We start from the raw sequence: 22,651 nt of genomic DNA on the forward strand, positions 1-22,651 counted from the left end.
TATTATGATTCTAAATCTATCCTTTGACCTTCTGTTCTGATTTAAGGTTACATGAGTAGAATATTTAAAAATTAGACTAATTAGAATATGGACATAAAAGAGAAATGTTAGATGCTTTTTTAGTTTTGACATTACATATTTTTCAAAAAATTGATAAGAAATTTAAAGAAAAGTCTTCCATAGGATAGTTTTTACTTTTCCTTAGTAGATCAAGACAAAGAAATGTTATTCATGTACCAGGCAAAAGGTAAAAATTTTCTTTCCAACTAAGTCCTTTAAAAATATTGATTTCCACAAGTTTCTCTTGGCAAAACTTAGTCTAAGATCTGGAAATTAAACATTATGTACATAAGGTTGGAATACAGGTGTTTCTATCACTAATTTAGGTTGTTCTGTGTTAACTAAGTGGATTTTAGTAGATCGTCTTCTGTTTTTTATCTTCCTTTTCAACCTGAAATGAGCAAATGTTTCATGGATTTTTCCTTCTCGCTTTGGTTTCCCCTTGTTACACATTTTGCCAGATGGCTGAGTTTCATTTAGAGAAGAATTTTCCATAATAACATATCACTTGGTACTCATGGCCAATGGTCCCACTCCCCCCTGCCATCTGCAGGAACCATGGAATGGAGTAAAGTGGCAAATGAGTCAGGCCTGGCAGAGCCTGGAGGAGAAGGAGGGGGAGGAGGAAAGATACACCAATGGGCAGTTGGGGAGGCTTGGATTGCCAAAAACTTGAAGGCAAATCCTATTTGAGCAAGAGCTGAATGAGGTGTGTGTGTGTGTGTGTGTGTGTGTGTGTGTGTGTGTGTGAGAGAGAGAGAGAGAGAGAGAGAGAGAGAGAGAGAGAGAGAGAACCACATGCACATACTCAGGAAGAACAGTGTGTGTAAGTACTTTGGAGTGTGTAGCTGGAGGGCATTTTGACAGATGTGGAATATGTGAAGCACAATTTTGTTGAGAGCAGGGAAGGGCTGGGGGGAGAGAGGAATATCGCTGAACTGCAATAAGAGGTGGCTAAGATCCTGGGTGCACGAGTGAGCGCTTGGTAAAGGAAATGGTATAAAAAAGGTAGGGGAAACCCACATTGTACCATAAGCGGTGTTTGCCAAATTTTAGATATTTAGAGCAGAAAAATAAGAAATGGAACTCTTTATCTGGAGCCTGGATTTTTGATATTCAAGAAATTCCATGACTCTTAGAGTCTGTAGGCAGAGTAGCTACCACATAAAATCTAAACCAGGGGCTTACTTCTGGAATCAGAAACTTCACTCTATGTGGTATAAAACAGGTGACTTGCAAATATGGTATTCATTTAGACCGGAGTTCATGAAAACTAACTTTTGGACTTAGTGACTTTCAGCAAATCATATAACCTCTCTGGGCTTCAATGTCCTCAACTGAAAAATAAAGCAGTTGGTGTGGATAAGTGGTCTTCAAATAGTTCTCCACAATTCTTTCTAGAAAGTACCTCCCTACTCACTTCCAGGGGTCAGGCAGTGCTGTTAGAACTTTTCCCACTTATATCATAGTCTTTAAAGAATGCATTCTGATGATTAAAAGGAAAAAAACAAACCATTTGGGATCCATCAGATTGAACTCTAAATTCCCTGCTAGATCTGTTATCCTAAATTTGTATGCCCTGGGGTTGACATGAACACATTCTGATGCATTGGGTCAGTGAAGAAATGTTACTGAGTATCTACTCTGCCCGAGGCACAGTTGCAGGCAGTGAGATTAAAGCAGCACAGGAGACAAAGTCCTCGCGCTCACAGAGTTTACATACTGGTTGAAGAAAAGATGATAATCTGAGTGATCACAGCTGGTGATTAGTGTATTAAAGCAGGGTTCGAGCATAGAGAGCAAAGGGGGTCTCCCTGGAAGTGACTTTTGGACAGACACCTGAAGGAAGCAAGAGAAATGTTGTAAGGATCTGGGCAACAGCATCCAGGCAGAGGGAACAGTGAGTGGAAGACCTCCGGCAGATATGAGCCCGCACTTTATTTTCCACACATGAAATGGTCTTGGTCTCTAGGCTCCCTGCTTTTGCAAGGAAGAAAACACTTGATTTAGCCCATGAAGGGTAATGGAGTCTCTTCTGCTCTCAGTAATGCCTTGTTTTAGTGGCTGCTCCTTGTCCTACTCAAGGGGTTCCTCCCACCTCACCTGCACAGCGTGGTGCTGGCTTGCAGCATATGAGCATCTGCCCCTGGTGAAATGTCTTGTCCTGCCTGTCCCTGGGTATCAGCCTCTGTCCTTGTCATGTCTGGTGTTAGTGCAGTGTGCCTGGATACTGTTTTATCACCACTGCTGGTGACCACTGGCCTGACCACTGCCTCCGCTTGGCAGGACTCCACACCCAGCAGCCTGGGGCTCCTCTGTGTTTGGACTCCAGGCTTCCTTGGTTCTGCAGCACTGCTTGTGCATGGAGCCCTCAGGCGCTTTACTTGTTCTTCGCTGGTGTGGGCAGGAGAGGCATTAAGAACCCAGACTCTTGAGCTTCAGAGCTTGGCTTTTTGTTCTGTTTCTGTGGAGCCAAATGACTCTGATTCTCTTTGTGTTTTCCACCTTCTCTTCTTTGTCTCAGTTGTCCAACCTGTAAAATGGGAATGATCATGGTAATATCTCTATCTTATACGATTATGGTCAGGTATAAATAGGTTAATCTATGCAGAATGCTTTTAAAAGTGCATGATACATAGTAAATATCAGATATATTTTGCTTTATATGTAAGACAACCCTAGAACACTGCCCCTGACCCCTTGCTCAGCATTGCTGGTCACCTGCCCTGCTGCCAAGAGAAATCCCCACTTTTGTGAGAGGCTCAGAGTCCCACCCCCCTCACCCACTAGGCTGCAGGAAGTGAGGCATTAGCTTCTATGATCTAGGTTTCTCCCAACTTAATGGGACCTTCATTTAAAATTTAACATCCAACCACAGTTGACTGGACTTCACCAAGTATTTTCACATGCATTACTTACCTTAATGTTCAACATAACATCATGAAGTTTGAATTATTAACCCCATATTATACATGAGGCTTAGAGACGCTATGAGTTGATCGCACAGGTAATTGATGGCCAAATTCAGACTTTTTCAGAACAGGATTTCTGTTTACAGTGTCAGAGTTCCTTTCAATATATTTTAGCTGTCTCTTAGAAAATCTTTATATACACCCACAGGTCAGGATATCAGGCAGATGAACTGGCTAAATCCAAATATAGGAATAACCTGTTTTATCAAATGCTTGCTTCTTTATTTTTCCACATCATTTTTCATGTCATTACTTACCCTTGTCCCAGCCATTGAAATGTCATGAGTGAAAATGGAGTAGAAGATGTAAATGTAACTCTGAATTATTTTAGGACTTTGGTATTTTATTTTAAACGTCATTTAAGTAAGGATAATTTTTTTTTTAACTTCTTGGAAGAATTTCCTCTCCGTGTTTTATTTAAATGTAAATTGCAAATTAAAATGACCGAATCAATTGATTGATTATTCATTAGAGACTTGTGGCAGGTCGTGAAATCAGTTACTGGTCATTCTAGTTGTGAGAGAATGGGCTACGGAAAGAATAAAATAAAACACAATTAAGATAAACACTGCTGGGATTCATACCAACCACTTGCTTTCAAATTATACTTTTTACAACTAAACCACAGTGAAATTAAACTGTGAATAGATTGATTGTGGTTCCAAGTTGCCAGTGTACAAAGCGTGTATCTGTAGGGTCCGCATCACACACAGCGACAGCCAACACTGCCACATTTGCTCTTTTATGTAGCCATGACTTCTGGCAAAACACAAGGATACTTGATTAATTATGGTCTTTTTTCCCCCCCAAAGGTCACGTATGGTTAGTATGCAGTATCTTTTGATAGAATATCTCATTGTTAAAAGTAGTTTCTAAGAGAACATGTTAAATTTATAACACAATTTTGGAGGTAGATAAAGTCTTGTGTTTTATTGTGTGAAAATTTTTTTGGCTCAGCTTTTTAAGACCAGTGTCTGAGTTTTGTTAAATATTAGAAAGCTGCTTGTACTTTGGAGAGTAGGGCTTTGGCTTGGATTGTGTAACTGGCTTTAGAGAGCCTCAGTGGAAATGTTTGCTGAGTGAGATCCTGGCTTATCCCCTGGCTCTGTTCTTGCAGCCATCACCATATGTACTTGTTATTTCCACATTTCACTAACCTGTTTGCTTCTACCAATGATGGTTAGAAATGATGTCCCCTATGGTATCCAGGTCTACATTGCAGTAACGCAGCCTGAAGTTTGGCCAATGGCTTCCATTTTCTCTGTCTGAAACTCCCACTAAATCATGTCAAGTAATTTTAAAATTGAACTCTTTTTTTTTTCTTTCTTTTCTCTCTAGAAAGCTTGCCAAGAGCATTTCTGTCTATGTATTAAGGGAATTTGGGTAGTCATTTCAAGAAAGTTCAGAAGGATAAAAGAGCATTCCAATTTCCACAGTGTTGATAAAGAATCGCAGCACATGTTAACAAGATGTATCATTTTGGTTTTCATTTTAATCTGTGTCACTATTGTGTGGCAGGAAACTGGGCCTTTTATAGCTCCTTGCCTTACAGGAAATCTCTATGGAGCCTTTACTAGGAGTCTGTTGCACCAGGTTTAAAAGGAAATGCAACTCTATGTGTTGTTTTTTTTTACACTCAGAAGTCTGAAAGGAACATTGTTTTTTAAGAGCACTGCACAGAGCAGAACTGACTTTAATTACCTCCTTGAGGTGTCAACAATTAGGGAAACTGAGGAAGTCACAACTTCTGAGATGAGAGAGGCTTTTTAGGTAACTATAAGTTATTTTAAAAGGTACCTTGTCACTTTGGGAAGTGCAGTTTCCCAACTACTGTTTAATTATTTGTCAAAGTTAGAATGCACATGAAGAAAGAAAGCATTGAGACAATTGAACTTGTCTGAGAGAGAAAAAATTCATTTTCTGGTGAATGCATTTGAAATAGGTAAACTGAAGCTGCTTTAAGGCATTAAGTAGGGAAATTTGATTTTAGCCATTTTTCTCTCTGTTACAGTTACTCAAGGTGACCAAAAGCAAATTATTTTAAGAGAAGCTGACAATTTTCAGTATCTGCCTTTCAAAATATAAAAACGCAAATCCTTCATATTGGCTGATTTATTTTTTTCCGTGTGTTCACCTTAGGTTAGGAGCTATAACTTGCTTAAAAAGACGTGATTCCATCATCTTCAGGCTTTTATTTCTAAGGAATGATCAGTACATGAAATATATTTTCTTCTCTTCAGTTACTACACACCAACATTACCCTTTCCTTGCACTTAGCATGCCCATCTAGATTCTTTTCTACTAAGATTATGATAATTGTCTCTCAGACTCCAGGCCCATTTCATAGACTTACCTTTCTACTGTCCAGGAGCAACTTTGAATTCTGAAATCTAATTAGAGAGAACATTCATCCCACAAATGTTTCTTTTCACAGCTGTTTGTTGAAGGATGTGTTCCAGGCTATGGACTAGGTGTTGGAGAAAAATCCTTGCCCTCTTGGAGTTTATGCTCAAGGGGATTATGCTCAATTAGATTAGCTTCCTATTGTAACATATACATTGGTCTATCTTAAATCTTCCCTCCCTTTCTCATCCCAAGATATGTACTGGTGCAGTTCAAATACATCCTACTGAGATCGAGACAGAATTATTATTAAGATAAAATTGAATCCACTATATTCAGGCATTGGTAATTCAGAGCCAAGAGCTCTTTCTGCTATAGATACCTTAGTTTGGTTATCAAGATTATATGAGAAGAGAAAGCCCAAGACATAAACCTTTTCATAGTCATTTTCATTTGTCTGCCTCAAGGTCCTTGTTTTAAATTCTAAAAGGTGAAAACAATTGAGAAACTAAATCAGAAAAGACAAAAATTCTTGCTTTCATGGTACTTGCATTTGTTGCAGGGAGGGGGCAGCTAGAAAACACAAAAAATAAATAAGTAATATATGTTATTGAGTCAGGTGCTGTTACTGTAGTAAAAGGAAGTACTATTGTTTGTACAGTTTGCAAAGTAATCTCACAAACACCTTCAATTTAACAAATATTTATTGAGCATCCAATTTGTACCAGCCATTGTGCTTACAACTGCATAGTTATTATACTTTTATCCATATTTTAAGATAGAAAATTTGAGATTTAGAGAGGTAAAATTATTTTTTCAAGGTTATAGAGCTAGTAAGTTGCAGAGTGTGGGAACGTACCCATATTTTCAGCTTCCAAGTATGGTTCTCTTCCTGATGCAATCGCTATAACTTAAATCTGGGCCCTGAAGTGAACATTTCTGTAGAAGCGTCCTTATTTCTTCTTTCACTCCTTAACTTACTATTTAACTGCAAAATAAATACATTTCTAGGGAAATGGATTTCTACCTTCAGGGCTCCTTTCCATATGTGTTGCTGGGGCGATATTTATCTTCAATTAGATGAGTTTGGATAGCCTAAAAATTCATTATAACTTGCAAAAGAAATGTATGTGTGTTTTAAAAATTGCATTCATCAACTTTGCTTTAAATGATGTTAATGAAATTCATTTACTATATTGTTCTCCTCCCTGTTTCATATTCTTTGGTTAATTTTATTCCTTCAATTTCCTCTAGTTAAATGAATTTTAAAATTAGAACCTTTGACTTTTTTATAAACTGTATTTGGACAGTCTCTCAAACTGCAGTGAAGTTTTTGCTGGGTTCTGAAGAGCCCATTGCTATCTGAATTCATCCTTTACGTGGGGAATAGGAGAGATTCTTGGAAATAATCTGAGTTGATATCTATTTCTGCTGTTTTAAAACAGTTTCCCAAAGTAGACAGTTCAAAATAAAATAAGAAAAATTGTGAAAAAGTCAGCACAGAGTTGCAAATCATAGCATTCGCAAGACCAGGAAATCAGGCTCCATTTCTTGGATGTTTACATGGGGCTTTTTCTTTAGTTGTGTTTTAGTACTCTCCTCATTCCTTTTATTTTTGTCACAGGACAGATTCATCTCCAGTAAAAAGTTTTAAACTAGAATGAATGCCACAATGGGGAATTGAAGAAAGACTACATTAGTAGACAGAGCACAATAATTTTTAAAATAGTTGAGTGGCTTATACAATTAATAATCTTTAAAAAGATACAAAAATAATAATCTTAAAAAATACGAAGTCAACTTCTGTTCAATATAGAGTTACCACTGTTAATATTTTGGGATGGTTGATCCTTTCAGACATGCTCCTCCTACAAAATATGTGGTCATGTATTACAGACCGCTTTTTCTGCATTATTTCCTTTTTCTTTGCATTATTTTTATGGCTGTTCAGTGGATTGATGTATTATGATTTATCTAATGATTTGTCTATGATTGACCATTTAAGTTATTTCTAATTTTTGACTCTTGTTAATAACGCTACAATATATATCCTTAAAGTAAAATATTTGAGCACATTTGTGATTAGTTCCTTAAACTAGTTCACAGAATTTAAATTGTTGGGACAAGGAGTATGTAGGACTTTAAGGGTTTGGTTAGTTTTGTCAAATTGTTCTCCATATTCTATATTCCCACCAGTAATATGCAGTGAGCTAAAATATTGGATAAGAAACTTAGAAATGTAGAAAGTACAATACATAATTGAAAAAAATAAATTTCAGATAATTTCAACCACTAAGTATGTTCTGATCCTTCATTTGGGGGGATTTTCTATTTGACAACCATCCCAAAGAAAGAGAAATGGAACACCATTATAATGGAAGTCTATGGAATGAGCTGAACTAGGAATCAGGAAATTTGGTCTCTAGTCCTGGCTCTGGTAACTTATTTGATGTGTGTGACTGTAAGCCTGAGATTCCTCTTTTGTAGCTCCAGCATGATAATTAATAGCATCTTCTCTTACTCTCAAAGTAGATCATAAATTCTATGCTTACCCTAGTTTTCTATATGTACAGTATTGCATCTATTAAAATGGATGTCTGTTGTTTTGCCTGCCCAGCCTATTTCTCTCATTTACTATTGCAGAACCACTCTTTCTCATCATCATAGACTCTTTCCTAGTCTACATGCTTGCAGTCTAATTCCATCCTCAGGGAAACAACCAGGCTTGGCCAGTCAGAATACCACATCCCCTTGGATTGAGAGATGGAGCTACAAATGAACATGTGACCTAAGCCAGATTCCTGTGAACTTTCCTTCTGGATTACTGATGGGACTAGTGGTATACCAGCTCACAGTGGCCTGCAAGAGCCAATGTTAATTTCTAGGGATTGTGCAAACTAGTTGTTAAAACACAGCCATTATTAAAAATTAGATTATATAAACTTACAATAGAATTACATTAAAATAAAAGTAGTGAATACTCAAAACTCACAGCTTTCTAATTATTGTGCTATGTTTTGTTACTACCTATGCTTTTGAGGTTATTTATGTGTGTTGTGTCTATATGGTGAAAATACTATATAATGGACTACTGGACATCTCTTTCCAATTCCATGTTTAGTGATGGCACGTTGGTAGGTTGAAATTGGGCATGGTGGGAATATTTATACCATGGAAATTGGCAAATACTGAAAACCAGAATTTTTTTTTTTTTCTGGAAAACTAGTTGTTAAACATTTACATCGTACCACTGGCTGAAACTATAGGGAAAGGGCTTTTTGCTTTTTACTTTGTTGCTATGGTAGTAAAATATAATCCTAAAGTAGCCGAAAGGCCATTTTTGTCCTTTGGGGAGAGCTTGCTCAAGAATAATGCCAACAAAAAGGACAACATTGCTGAGGGTTGCAGAGAGAAGAGATTCTTAATGTCAGGTAAGCATTTGGTGTTTTAGTTGGATGAGAAATTGGCTCAAACCACATTAGGTTTCTGTAACTTATGAATGAAAGTCTTTCGATAATACATATTCCATGATCTCTAAGACTCCCTTATAGCTTTAATAGTACATGATTCTAAAATTATGTAAAAGGGAGGAATTCCATAACTAAATATTTGAATGCCCATAGTTATTATTTTTGAACATAAGTCAAATAAAAAATATTGCGTAGTGAGCTCACAAAATTGCCCTTACTCAAACATTCAACCCCCTATAGTTAAATGTTTTCTAACTGAATTTTAAGCCATAGGTAGATGAAAAAAACAGGTTAATAATTTCAGTTCACTTTATAATTTTTTCCCCTTTCTTTTTAAAATGAAATGTTGTGTATGTTTTAAGTTGATTCACTTTAAAAGAATTTTAAAAACCTGCCTTTACTTATCCTCACATGATGAGAATTACCTATATTCAATCACAGCACTGTCTTCAGAAACCCAGTTAGAACATAGTTACTCTGCATTTTAAGAACACTGCACTTTCCCTCTTTGAAATATTGAGTTCATTTTACCAAAGTGCTGCCAGCCATTGTGTACCCTAAGGTACTGTTTCTTAATTAGCGAGTGAGCCTGGAGTAGGCCCTACTAAAGTAATTGGAAGACTCTCCACTTTGACACTGCTCCAGTGTACATTTAACACTTTATTCCTGGCTCGATACTGCTATGACCCATTTCACATACTGTTGATTCAAAAGAATCAAAATCCCATCGGTGTGTTTACTTTCTGGTACTTGACTGTTGATAACTCAAAGGTGTTAGTGGTTCATTGTTGATGTTCACAAAAACTTTGAGACCAAACCTGATAATCTGCCAAGTGCTAAGATGGTTTAAATTTACCAACCCCAAAATATAGTGTTCTGTTCTTTCTCTAGCTTTCAAAAGATGTTGGAGAAAGCCCGTTTTGATTTGGATGATCAAATTTAAAAATAAACTAAACAACAAAAACCTCGACCCTGGTCCTAATTGCTCTGCTAGAGTTAATTTGGGAGACCAGAACCTTGGGGTCTTGTTGCCAATAGCTGGCTGCCCCCTCTCAAGTCTGGTCCCTTTTCATGAATGAGGTCTTATCTTGCAAGGTATAGCAAAACATGTATTCGAATTAATGTGAATGAGAGCTAGATGTAGTGGAACAAAACAAATCAGCCTTTTTTTTTTTTTGACTGACCTTGAGTTAATTCCCTACACCAGCATTTGCATTTTCTAAATTGTATTCTGAAGAGCTTTGTTAGGGAAACAGTCCAGGTCAGTGTTTCCCAAGGTGCAAGTCATCTGTATCTGAGCCACCTGGGATGTCTGCTAAAATACAGATTCCAGGGCTGCTGCAGACTCCATCATATGGGAGGGGGCTTGGCCATGTAAGTGTTTAACAGTTCCTCAGGGTGACTCATATTATTTCCATTGGGAATAAAGGGCCTAATAAATTTGTGAACCACTTTCTTGAAGATTTACAAACCAAATTAGTGCATCCTAGGCTCTAAGAAGTCCTCTAGTAGGGAGACTGTTTAATTTTTTAAACCCCAAGTTATCTGATTACAAAACTCTTTTGGGAGGGAACATTTGTTATTTGACTAAATGCTACTGGGAAAGTCTACTTTAACCAATAGCATGAGAATTGTAGATTGTTGCAGGTGCTTGCTAGTTTGATACAAATGAGTTAAAACATTAGGTTGGTGCAAGAGTAATGGCGGTTTAAAAAGTTAAAAATAATTGCAAAAACCAACATTACTTTTGCACCAACCTAATAGTATCTCAGTATGAGCATTAGACAGGAAGGTCTGAGTGTGAATCCTGAATTTTGTATTGTTGGCTTAGTTGCCTACCAGTAATGTTCCCTTAGTCTCTAGGGAGATGGAATGAAAGAATAAATTAATACCGACCTAGAACCGTTGCTAGAAAAATTAATTTAAACAGAAAACCCTCTTGATATTGTCTTCTATGGAAAGCAACACACTAATATTTATGGGAATGTACTTTGCCCAGACAGTCTACCTTCTCACCTTACACCTCCCCCCGCCACCCCAGGAAGAGATCTGGTTACTATTTCACAGCAGAAGATATGGAGAGAGGAGCAAGGAGCTATTTGAGAAATGCCAATCAAGCTGAACAATGGAAAATGAAGTAAATACATTTGAACAGGAAATTGGGTGGAAGTGAAATAGTTCGTCACCCTGCAGCAGAAAGGGCCAAAGGCAGCCCCAGTCTTCCGTCCCACCCTTCCTCCTATTAGGCACAAACTACACAGAGCCAAAGGGGTGGAGGGAGTAAGGAAATGATAAGTGATGATGAACATGGGAGCGGTCAGCAGGTCCTCCATTTTGGGGTGGGGCTGCCTTTTATTTGGCTGTAGAACTAGAGGGTACAAAAATGGGTCCAGAGTAAAGGAAGCAGGGGCAGATTAGGTGTAGGGAGAGAGATCAGGAGACTGTGGAATTTCCCTTTGGATTGTCTGGCCTAGTTCCCTAGGGTAGAGAAGGAGGTAGGGTCCTGGGCTTCTTCTGTCCCTAATCACACCAGGCATTTCATACTCCCCTCCCTGCCTTTGCACGTGTTGCCTGCCTCTGTTTTAAATGTCCTTGCCTTGTTTTCTCCCACTGTGTGCCCATGGAACTTTGCTGATTATGCTAGTTAAATCACATAATATTACATTAATGGTACGCTGTTAGATTGGGAGCTCTTTGAGTGCACGGATATTTTCTTCTTTATCTTTAATATCTTGCACTAAGCTCAGCCCCAAGCATAAAATGCCTTTTTAATAAAGTTCCTTTGTGGTACCTGGGACATCAGAAACCTGAACAGGATGCCCCTAAATAATCTTCAGAGTACTTGTCTAGAGTTCCATGGGTGCAGAATTTAGAACTGGAGGCTGTCTGGTAGACCCTCCTTATTTTACAAAAAACAAAATGATAGTTCATACTATCAAATGGTGGCCTGGGACTCAAGCCCCCTAGCTTCCAGTCCAATGTTCTGCTGACTATCCCAAGGTGGTTTGTGTAATAAGAGAAAAAAAAAATCCTTACACTGCCCAGTGCTATCATGACCCTCTCTGAATTATGGTATAAACCAGCAGTTGAATTAATATTTCCATCAGTAAAAAAAAATGCAGTCATTTAGCTAGAAAGTAATATAAGGAGGATGTTCTGCCTCCAACTAGAATTTATTCCTTTTCTTCTTTCACTCCTTGAATTCCCGCATCCATTGTGCTTCTTTCTGAGTCTTGGCTTAGCTTGGAAGCTACAATTAAAAACTGCTGGGTGAGAAGCTATTCTCCAGGTACTCTCCACTTTATTGGAAAGAGAAGTTCTCATAAATCACATAAGGGAACTGGGGCCTATGGGATTGCTTAGTTGCCAAGTGAATTCTGATTGATTGCTTTGGAAAATATGTACTTTTTATTTTTCCAGGAGCTTATCTGACATAAAATAAAGATTTATACTTTCTCAGACTGAGTTCCCTCTCCATCAAATTTCAATCACAGCCCGATCATTTTAATACAGTGAAAGGGCAGTTAAATGAACATTGGAAGTTGAGTCAAAAAGTTGGACAGCAGGGCACAAATGTTATTCCTAATGGAAGAAAGTTTGGAACAACGAAGTGTCCCTAACTAAACATAAAATCAGAACCAGATTCAGGTTATAGGGCTCATGTTGACTTTATCAAGCGTATTCCTTAAAGTGATCAGCATAGTAGAGAAATTGCTGGGAAAACCATGATGTCAGATGCAGTTATCACTTCCATATCGGAAAGTGGTGTGAAGTAGAGTTGCAGGGGAACTGAAATTGTGTATGTCCGAGAATAGTGAAATTAAATGGGAGGAAAACATTTGGATCCCCATCCTTTTAGGTCACACAATCTGTTGAAAATCTGTGAAAGCTGTGAACCTTCTCCCTGGAAAAATTCCCATACACATAAAAGTCTTCAGGCTCTTCCAGGGAGTTCACAGACCCCTTGATGCCCCTTGGAATGTGGGACCCCACATCAAGTGCTCCTTATTTAGCTATTCCTATGAAAGTTCTGCTTTCCTTATATGGCAGCTCTGCTTGGCTGGCACCTGGGACTGCTCTCCTGGCACACACACTCCAGGGCCAGGTCCTAGTAAAAGGGAAAGACTTAAACACATACTGCAAAGCTGACTCAGAGTGAACAGAGGTGGCCTTACCCCACCCCCACAGGTTTCAACTTTGTTGTGTGGTGAGATCATCTGGGGAGATTTAAAATTCACTTAGCATTTATTTATACTTTCATTTATAGTATGTCTGAGAGAAACATCCAACCTTTCAATTGGATGGATTTGGTAATTTAGTTCGGTGATAGGCTAGGTTTCAGAACTGTCTCCATACCTGTTCGCTAGATGATTACAATTCACATGGATCGCAGGATCTGCTTGATCCTGGAGATACTTGGCTCGAGAGATTTTCTAGTCTTTAAGCATTACCATCTCATCTGAATTCATCACTAATGAACCAAAGGAGACTTCTTTTTGCATTATTGGCCTAGCAAACATGATAATGCATTCCTAAACAAACATGGGAAAGGAGGGTGTATAATAACAGTCTACAACACTTTTGTTTATACAGAAATCAACCATCCCCAGGAGGTTGCCATATAATCCCATGCTTAATCTGTCATCCATACTTTATATAATAATAATAATAATGATAATAATAATAATAATAATAATTTACACTTATATAGCCACTTTCATCTAGGGAATCTCAAAGCTTTGCAAACACTAATTAATTCTCCTCGTGTCCCTGTGAACTAGCTGAGGCCCATTTTACAGGTGAGGCAATTGAGGTGCAGAAAGGACAGATGGCTTTCTCAAGGCCATTGGGTAGCTGAGGACAGAGCTTAGAAGCCTGGAGAGCTCCCTGCTTCCAGTTGTCCATACTCAGCTGCATCTTGTGGGTGAGTGGGAGGGACCACATTGGAATGAAATCCTCCCTCTTATGGGTCTTAATTATCTAAACCCCAGTAGTGCATAGAAACATAGGGCGAGTTTCCAGAGCAAACACTTTCCCATCCTCACCACACATGCACAGCCTGTGTGAGGGGTTGTTTTTGAGGTATACGCAGTAGAGATGGGGCTAAAATTGGCGGTCATTATGAGTGTAGATAGGAAGGAGAGGAATGAACTTGGGCGGAAAATTGCTTTATTGGTGGATGCTCTTGGGAAGCATTGGCCCACTCTCTGCCAAATGGCAGTACTTGTGGCCTTTGACTTTTATTTCGTTCCACTATATCAGGGGTGTCCAAACTTTTTTCAACGTTTTTCACCAAGGGCCATATGCGGTAAAATACACAAACAGCCGGGTCACTCACTCAAGGTGAAGTACATATTGCCTCACCTGGTTTATTTAAGTAAACTAAATATATTTTTGGAATTTGCTGCGGGCCAATAAAAAATGGATTGCGGGCCGCAGTTGGCCCGCGGGCCGCAGTGTGGACACCCCTGCACTATATGAACTATCTGATATGCACATAACAAGGATGAAATGATTAAGCAGGGTCCCATATGCATTTTTTAAGGGACAAAATGGAAAGTAACTTTTCACTATTTATAGGCTTTTCGGTTGTAGAGAATTCTTGATATTCTCTCAAAGGGGTGGTGCTGAATTCTAGGGAATACAATGTCCCACATGAGTGCTTCTTAAACTGTAAGATGCTTACCAACCATCTAGGGGTCTGTTAAAATGCAGATTTTTTTTCTCAGTGATTCTGGAGTGCGGCCCAAGATTATGCTTTCAGATGATGCCAATGCTAGTGGTCCCTAGCATATGCTCTGAGTAGCAAGACTCTGTACTAATGTTTATCAGTTTGATAAGCCCATTTCCACAACAAACTGCTCTGGAGAAGCTTTGGTCACTTGGAATGAAGTTTAGGCTTAGAGCACTGAGACCTGGGTTTGAAGGTTGATTCTGCTATTTATTAGCTGAGACACCAAAACTTTCTAGTCCTCTGTTTCCATATCTTTCAATGGATATCATTAATTCCTCCCTCACAGGGTTGCTGATGAATAAAATAACTCAATAGAAAGAGTCTGTCACATGCTGGAACTCCACAAATGTTCATTCATTCCCCTGGGCTCCCCAACTCATCCTGTCTGGTGATCTTCTCAAACAAGTACCTTACAGTTTTCCCTCTATATCAGCCATAATCACCAACTATATTTGATCTGTCTTGCCTTTTTCATATAACTTTATCTCTGTATTCTTTCTTTTCCACAAGTAAAAGCCAGCATCAAATGTTAATTTTTTTCTCATTCTCAAAATACTTTTCTTGAGCTAGTTTCTTGTCTCATTAACTATTATAAACATGTCCCTGCCTTCCTGGGCTCTAATTTGATCTAGACTATACAGTGGAAGTGAGACTTAAGCATATTCATTTAGTAAGCAAAAACAAAACCAACAAAACGCACCTACTATGCTAGGCCCTGGGTATACCACTGACAATAAAATAGATATCTTTCTTGTCTCTCTATTGTTTTTATTGCTTCTGTTCAGCTCTCTGGACCACAGTGAAATCTTCCTTTAATTCTTCACTCATGGATGGCTTTAAACTTTTCTCTCATATCCTAGTTTCATTTTCCTATTTTCCTATGGCCCATATGAATCCTTTGGTTCTTTTCCTTCTGAATCTACCAGGCTGACTTAAAATTTCTTTACTAAAAATCTTTATAAAACTCATTTTGTGTGACTGTCTCTGTGTGAAACTTTTTTTTTTTTTTTTTAAATCAACATTGAAAGTCATGTATAGTATACACATAGGAAAAAAGTCTGGAATAACACACACTTCACTGTTAGCCCTGGAACTGGTGAGAGGGGACTTTCATTTTTTTCTTTATGTACTTTGGCATTTTTGGAAAAAAATTTCCCCCTTACAATCAGCAAGTTCTATTTTGTAACACAGAAAAAAGAAAAGGAAAAAAAAAAAAAAATAAAGAAGAAGAAAAAAAATTAAACCTGTAGATTAATGGATAACAAAAGAAAAGATGAATAAACATGAAAATGCAACTTACAATCTTCAGATCTGCCTACACTCTCACCTGTAGTTTTATGTCTCAATTTCTGAGTCTGTCTTATTCAAGTTTCAAGTCACTGGTGTGGAACTCCATCTTCCTGGGATTACAGAGTGTCAGGAACACTGTTGGCATGAAAGCAACATTAATAGTAAAGCAACAGGAGACATTTTTACAAGAGAGAGTACTACCAAGATGGATTTTGATAAGGTTGGTATGTACCCCAAGAGGTCATAATTAACCACATCAAAGAAGGAGTGGCTTCTTAAGCAAATGGACTTGATCTTGCCTTCTGCCAAAAATGTACCAAATGCTCTTACTTTGTTGTAAAAAAACATCTGCACTCTTGGGACTAGTCTTCATAGCTTTGGACTGATGAACAGGTTTGAAGAAATATTTTTAGTACTTACATGTTTAACCTCCCAGTCTTTATTTGGCACCTTGCTTCTCCTATGTCCTCCTCGTTTGGCCACAACATCTACAGTTTGCATAAATGAGAAAGTATTGGGTCATGGCTGAATTGGGAACAGAGAGAAGTTATCTGATAAAAGCAAAGCAGGAAGAATTAAATTTTCCTAGCTCCCGGTCAGTTTTCATCTTACCCGCTGGTATTCTGGGCTGAGTCCTTAGACTATTGAGATGGTAGGCTAAACTGTGTAAGAATTTCACTAGGACTCAACCTGGCCTCTCATGAGAGTCCCCTGGAGAGATTTTTCCCAGAGAGCTTGATTTAATCAACCCAACATAGGAATTAATAAAAACAACAACAAAACAAAACAAGAACACAACAATAAGCACAAAACCCCATGATTCTCCTGGGACCAAGCCAGACTTATACGAGGTCTTTGGGCTGCAACAGGTTTTAATTAGAGACCACATAGTTCTCTAAAGGAAGATTAGATACTGCTTAACTTTGTTCTGCCCTGTGACTTTTGGTTTCATGTACATTTGTAAAATGATCAGATATGTAGACAAATAGAATAGTCCAAGAATATGTTTAATATTTATTAATTGTATTTCAGGCCTGGTTATATATACACACACACACATACACACATATGTATATATGTGTAATATATATATATGTATATATATGTGTAATATATATATACACACATATATGTATATATGTATATATGTATGTATATCTACTATTACATTTCTCTACAAATAAGTCTTATTTCTTAAATGTTATTTAATGAGTTTTACCTTTTATTTCTGCAATAATTGCTAAATTATCAATTAAAAAAAAATACAGAATACAATTTTGTTTATCCTAGCACTAGAGTTTCTTCCACTGGGGGCACCTTTCTTAGGTCCTTTGCCTGCTTCTCCTTTTTGTAGGTACCATACTTGTGAAATGTACCTCCCTTGTTTTTCTTGGATTTAATAAAGGAGATTGAGGCCAATCTTGCTGCATTATAGGTTTTATATTATTTCTTTGTTTCCAACATTACTTGGGAGTATATTCGGCTGTGCTGTTCCCTATTCTGCCACTTTTCAGGGAGTTCCAGGCGTAGCATTTTAGAAGGTGCAGAGATCAACCAGAACGTGCCCCATGGAGTATAACCTAGATATCAAAAGATCTGAAAACCGTGCTGAGTGATCAACATTTAAACGATATGGAGGCAGGTATCCCAGAAAAATTGTGGTGTGAAATTACAAGATAAACGATAACTTCCTTAGTATATTTTCTTCCTTAATAAAAGAAGTTTTCTTCCTTAATTAAAGGAAACTCAGATCCTCCAAGGTTGTAACCCTTATTCCTTGATATGCAACTTCCTTTAGGGCAAGGATAGTATCCATCTTTCATCTACCTTGCTACTCCCCCTGTCATATTCATGATCTATAGCACAAATTGATCAAAGCATTCTTTTCTGCTGAATCTGAATAGGGCCTCAGAATCTTTCTCAACAGTCCTCCAGGCAGCCGCTATTAATTGATTGGTGTTGGCATTAAAGATGACACCTATTTGCAGTCCCTGCTGAAGCTCTTTTGCTGGTTACTGCTACCAGGAGGGTAACTCTGCCTTTTATCCACCAAAGGGGCTTCACGATCCTGATTTGAATACTCGGGTAACAGCTGAGACAAGATTGAGATATTTTATGAGAACTGCAATCAAGGATAAGTAAATAACAAAATGGAAATAAAGTAACATAACTAGACAATCTTGCCTATTTGTCTCTAACCTCTCCTTAGCTTGTGATCATCTAGAACAGGGGTGTCCAAACTGCGGCCCGCGGGCCAACTGCGGCCCATGATCCATTGTTAATTGGCCTGCAGCAAATTCCAAAAATATATTTAGTTTACTTAAATACACCAGGTGAGGCAATACGTACTTCACCTCGAATGAGTGGCCCGGCTGTTTGTGTATCTTACTGCATATGGCCCTTGGTGAAAAACGTTGAAAAAAGTTTGGACACTCCTGCTCTAGAAGGATACTTACTTACAGGGCTGTTGGTTATCTCCACCAGGAAGAAACCATTTTTAACTCCTACCCCCTTGGAATGTTTTTAGTATCTCTGGGACTTTGAAATTTAGATCCAAGAATATGAAGCCCCGAGAGAGAAATAGTTCTATTTGATTCCTTCTGAGTTATAAGTAAATTACTTGACATTTTTCTGAAGATGGGCAATAGAATGTCCCTACAACATGTTTTCAAGAGAGACCACACTTAACTAGGTTCAATCATGATCTCAAAATTCCAACATTTCTTCAGGAGAGCCACCCATTTCAAGGTTATGAATGCTGTCTTTAAATATTTGAAGAGCTACCATGGAGAAGAGGGCATAGGAATATTGTGTATTGTTTCTGAGGGTCAACTAGACTAGTGGGTAGAAATTAGAGAAGGACAGACTTGGATTTAATAGGATACTGTATTTTCTATTCATAAGTGTTGACTTAGCATGAATAAGTTGTCTAATGTTATAGAGTGCTCTGTCACTGAGAATATTTAGGAAAAGGCTAGATTGCCCTCTGTGAGAGATGGAGTTCAATGGATTCCTATCTTTGATGGAAAATTGAACTAAAACTCCCTTCCAGAGTGAGACTCTTTGATAAGTTAGATATAGCTGACCTGTATAATAAAATATTTGTGTTTGTATTGAGGTAGCCTGTAAACCTTTGACCCTTTCTATCCTGACACCTGCTGGCCAACGTATGACTGATCCTCATAGATCATGATGATATATCTGCAACGTCTAAATTGGAAGGTCTTTGAGTGGGAACTGAAGAGACAAGGAGAGGAAAAGTAATGTGATAATATATAGTACCAGTATAGGTTTATAAGTGAATACACCATAGCTGCATTATAATATATAAATGTATACGTAATGATCTGAAACTACAACTTTAAATGTAAATGCAACATAGTCAATTTTAGAATAATTTTTTAACATAATTCTGATTTTATAATTGTAAGATGGAATATTATGTGGCCAAAACAACACTGCTATAGAAAGTATATAATGATATGGGGAAATATTCACACAATATAGAAGAAAAACATTATAAAAATAGCAGGTGAAATATGATTTTACTTTAGATGGGGAAAAGCGTATGTGTTTTTAAAAATAGGCTAGTTAAAAGTGTGCTTTAATTTTGTAAGAGAAAAAAGACTGGAAGGATATACCCCAGAAAGTTAATAATGGATATTGTACGATTATAAATAGAATTGTGGGTGACTTTGTTTGCTTTTAAAGTTTCCCCTAATTTCCAAAGTTCCTAAAATAGACACACATTACTTTAGTGGTGTATTTGTTTTATACTGGTGACATAACTAATAACAAACATAATGGTTTACAAAAACACAAATATGTTATTTTATGGTTCTGCGGGTTAGGAGTCCTATATGAGTTGCCCTGGGTTAAAATCCAGGTGTGGACAGTGCTGCTTTCCTTTTTGGAGGCTCTGGGGGATTCCCTTTCTTCACCTTTCCAGCTTCTAAAACTGGAAAAAGACCTAAAGCTTCTAAAGACCGCCATTTATTTTTTGGCTTGTGGCCCCCTTCCTTTATCTTCAGACACAGCAATGTTATATTTCTGACCATTCTTCCATAGGCACATCTCCCACTGACTAGCTATAACCAGAAAGGTTCTCTGCTTTTAAGGGTTCTCATGAGTAGATTGGGTTTACTTGAATAATCCAGGATATCTCCGCACCTCAAGTTCCTTAACTTTAATCACATCTTCTAAATCCTTTTTCCCCAGGTGAGATAACATATTCACAGGTCCCAAGGATTAGGACATGAATATCTTTGGAGGGTCATTATTTTGTCTATCACTTGTGGTCACGATAACAAAACATTTGCAAAAATACATGGAATCCCTACTCAATTCATAATGCACTTTCCAGTAGAAACAATGCTGTGCAGGAACCCATGCTTCCAGGCTAGCCATCAGAGCTTATATGACCCACAACAGAAGGGACTTTTGTTCTCTCGGGTACCACGGTGTAAAAGCAATAATGGGACTAATTGACACAAATGCCATGAATAACTGTTCCTTTAGAAAAATATGTTCAGAGTTCCCAAGAGGATACAAGGAACATATCCCTTCCCGTATCTTCTCAGCCTCTTCTTTGTCCCTTATCCTGATTTTTTGCCTCTCCCTTCTCCTCAGTTAGGGAATTGTGAGTGAGGACTCAGTTTCTAAGCTATAAGTGGTGACCCCTGTGGTCTGTGGTATGAATTTGAGCAGGGCGGGGGCTAGGAGGTGAGGGGCAGCTGAGGAACTAGGTGAGTTGGAAGAGAAGTTGGCAGTGGGAACTCCTTCTGGTAGAAATCTCTGGGAGGATTCTGGATCTGTCCTTTAGTTCTCCCAGGAGCCCAAATGATCGGCACACCTACTTCCTTTTTAGCTCCTTCCACTAGTCCCAACACAAACTCCTATCCTTACTTGTTCACTGTAGAAAAAAATAGAATTGTTTACACAAGCCAAAGCCCTTCTGGAATTTTCTGAGGGCTTTTGTTTCCAGCAAGTAGGGGAGGAAAAACGCCTCTCTCCCTTCTGTTTATTTTTACTGATGTTAGGTAGGGAGCACACATAAGTGCTAATGAAGGAGCACTGCACAGGAAAGACTGCCTTGGGAGGGAAGGAATGGAGAAAGGGATGGCTTCCAATGGGTGCTGCAGTGGGCTCAGGTAGCGGCAGGTCTCAGGGAGGAGAAGGTCTGCTTTTCCCAATGTGGAGTGAGCTCTCCTCCCGCCCAGGCCACTGCTGTCCCAGCTGGGTGAATCCCAAGCAACAGAGTAAGTTTGTCTCCTCACAACATTCAAAGGTGGAGAGCATATTGTTCTCTTATCTTCTGAGCTTGCTCTGTAGTGAGTTGAAGGTGAGTCTGGAGAAGGCTCTTCAGGGACAAGCCTTGCTTTTCCTTTTTTTGGGTAGTTAAGGGTAGTTGCTCCTGACTGGAATCTAGGGCTCAATTCCCCATAATGATGATGATGATAATTACATAAGGAGGTATCATTTTTGAGGGCTTACTGTATTTTAGACACTGTGCTAAGTGTCTACATGTATCGCATAGTTAAATCCTCATGATAATGCTATGCCATAGAATTATTCTATCAGTATTTTGTGCCAATGATCTCAAAATAACATGGAAAAATGTATAAGACTATGCACTAAGTCAGCGTAAGACATAAGTCATTCAAAAATTATTGGGAATAAGATACATGGAATGAAGCACGGAAGTCATGGAAAGGGCTTAGTTTATGTGCTAAGCCCTGGAATAACACGCATTAAATAAACCCTGGAATCCTCATCGCACCTTCTCCTCCTCCCTCTCTACTCTCTTTTGCTCCCCACACTGCAGCTCTTTGTGACCCTGAACATACCAAGCTTGTAATGGTCTGAAGTGTGCCCCCAAATTCACGTGTTGAAGTCCTAAACCCCAGTACCTCAGAGTGTGACTGAATATGCAGACAGTCTTTAAAGATGTAATTAAGATATAATAAGGTCGTTAGGGTGGGCCCTAGTCAAATATGAATAGTGTACTTTTGTAAAGAGGAGATTAGGACACAAACACACATACACACAGATGAAAGATCATGTAAAGACACAAGAAGAATCTTTCCGCCATCTTTCTGGGCCATCATAATGGTGCTCATACGTGTCCTGGCTGATGCTCTCAAGAATATCAACAATGCTGAAAAGATAGGCAAATACCAGGTTCGTATTAAGCGGTGCTTCGAAGTCCTCATCTGGTTTCTAACTGTGATGATGGAGCATGGATGGTTACATTGGCAAATTTGAAATCATTGGTGATCCTAGAGCTGGAAAAATTGTGAACCTCATGGTCAAGTTAAACAAGTGTGGAGTGATCAGCCCCAGATTGTTTGCGTAACTTAAAGATTCACTTGCTCCCATCCCGCCAGTTCGGTTTCATTGTACTGACAACCTCAGAGGGCGTCAAGGACCAAGAAGAAGTAAGATGAAAACACACAGGAGGGGAAATCTTGGGATTTTTTTTTCTAGGGATGTAATACATACGTGCAAATCAAATGCCTCAATGGCAAAAAACAAACAAACAAACAAATAACACAAGAAGAAGATGGCTATCTACAAGCCAAAAAGAGAGCCCTCAGAAAAAACACCCCTGCCGACACCTTGACCTCAGATTTCTGGTCTCCAGAATTGTGAGAAAATAGGTTTCTGTTGTTTAAGTCACTGAGTCTGTAGTGTTTGTTATGGTAGCCTTAGCAAACCAATACAAAACATTTTTCTGTCCCAGGAACTTTGTGCTTTGCACTTTCTGGTTGAAATTCTCTGCT

The 22,651-nt window shown here is 38.4% G+C and overlaps 1 pseudogene; it reads left to right on the plus strand.

Moving 5' to 3' along the window:
- The first annotated feature begins 21,977 nt into the window (after positions 1-21,977).
- On the plus strand, positions 21,978-22,315 carry LOC109456199 (small ribosomal subunit protein uS8 pseudogene; annotated as a pseudogene).
- Positions 22,316-22,651: the final 336 nt, after the last annotated feature.

Source organism: Rhinolophus sinicus, chromosome 1, assembly GCF_057876585.1.
Source record: "Rhinolophus sinicus isolate RSI-liver-muscle chromosome 1, RSI-T2T, whole genome shotgun sequence".
In the NCBI taxonomy this organism is placed as follows: domain Eukaryota; kingdom Metazoa; phylum Chordata; class Mammalia; order Chiroptera; family Rhinolophidae; genus Rhinolophus; species Rhinolophus sinicus.